The sequence below is a fragment of the Conger conger genome, chromosome 8, assembly GCF_963514075.1.
Source record: "Conger conger chromosome 8, fConCon1.1, whole genome shotgun sequence".
Lineage (NCBI taxonomy): Eukaryota > Metazoa > Chordata > Actinopteri > Anguilliformes > Congridae > Conger > Conger conger.
In genome coordinates, this window is record NC_083767.1 from 30425180 (window position 1) to 30427009 (window position 1830).

The window sequence follows — 1830 nt, forward strand, 5'->3', positions numbered from 1 at the left end:
TTTTTTGTTTGTGTTTTTTGATTGGGGGATATGCCATAGTTTTCACAGTAGGTCTCCTCATCGAGAAAAAAGTTAAATGACTTTGAACTCCGAAAAAAATGAAGAAAAACAGGTGACATTAAATAAATAAAAAAGATCTACCCCATAAATAAAAACAAAAGAACACAAAAGAATGAGGGAAGGAAGGAAGGTTTTATTCATCTGTACAAAGAGATTTATGACCTGTGTTTCTTTCATGTCGCAGCCCCCCTCTCCCCCCATTGCTCTTCTCCCGGAAAGTTCTCATAGGTCGCCACTCTGAAACGCAGCGCTAGTTGCCATGTTGCCTGCATGCAGACCCCAGACACATGCAGCGGCGGAAGAAACCAAGGAGACATCTGAGGACACGTTTACAGTGTGTTACACAGGTAGAAACACCCCCGCACTCCTTCTCACTGGCAACCCCTCGGGCTGTGGTTAGAGGAGTGAAATTAAGGGATCAATGAGAATCCTTCTCTCCCTCCCTCCAAGCTACACACCTGCGTTCCCACTCATTTTTCGCTCCACCCCCACCCCCACCACACACAAGCTGCCACCAACGACTACTTCACCTATGAGCTTCAGGCACTTTAGGGAGCGCTTGCAATGCCAATGCTGTTATGCACATAGTATAACTCCAATAACTATAGGGGACTGTGTTACAGCTACAATGGCAAATGAAAAATATTTTTTTAAATAAAAAGTTAAAAGTATTTTAAAAATCTGACACACAGTGAATGGGAGAAATCATCTTATGAGGAGGGATATCTGACGAATGGAGAGAAGAAAGAAGAAGAAGGAAAAAGGATGAGTGGGCACTGAGAGGAAGTGAAGGAATGAAGGGCTGCGTGTGTGTCACTGCCGCCAGAGTGCTGACACACAGTCACACTGTGGGACTGACTCACAGATGGGAGCAGGAGAGGGTTAACATCAGACAATACAGACATACACATCCGACTGATTGACTCACTGACCCAGAGAAAGAGGCCGACTGACTGACTGCGGTGTGTCCTGTGTGTCTGGAGATGTTGGGTCGGTCGGTCCGGATACGTTTCCGCAGCACGCAGCATTCAGCCCATGTCCAAATTCTGAAATAAGCACATGCGCAACTGAACACACATACAATGTCCACATTATTCGTGTATGCCCACACACACTCTCGCTCACAAATATACACACACACCCTCACCCATGCACTTATGTGACACATACAGCGAGATTGAGGGGTAACATGGCTAACAGAGGTTGCATTGTGCGTGTGTGTGCACACGCACACACAGACAAGTGAACAACATGCCGTATGTCTGCAAATAAAATTCAGTTTTACCACGCTAAATATACGCACTCTGTATTTTAATTTATTTGCCTGTGATTCTTACCAAAACAGAAAAAAATCATGATAATAAATAAACAGCTGCATGTGAAATGTAAAAAAAGAAGTAAGAATTGTCTCTCTGCATGATCAAAACAAAAAAAAATTATCTGATGTTTCCACTGTTTCTCCAATGTGTTTAAAATAGACAGTAGGTGCATGTAAAGGGGTTGTTAGCAGTCCACCCCCTGCCCCCCATCCCCCACAATTGCCCCACGTTGTTCTTGGATCCTGAGTGTAGGGCCTCACTACGGCTATGAAAGAGGAAGGCAAGGGGTGTCATGTCACTTTAATTTATGTTTCTGTGCATATACTTTACAGAATCTCCCTCATTTTATCTCTCTCTCTCTCTCTCTCTCTCTCTCTCTTTACTGCTACAGCTGATTGCTAAATCTGGCATTGAATTACTTGGTATTAAGGAAACATAGGTTTGCATGTCT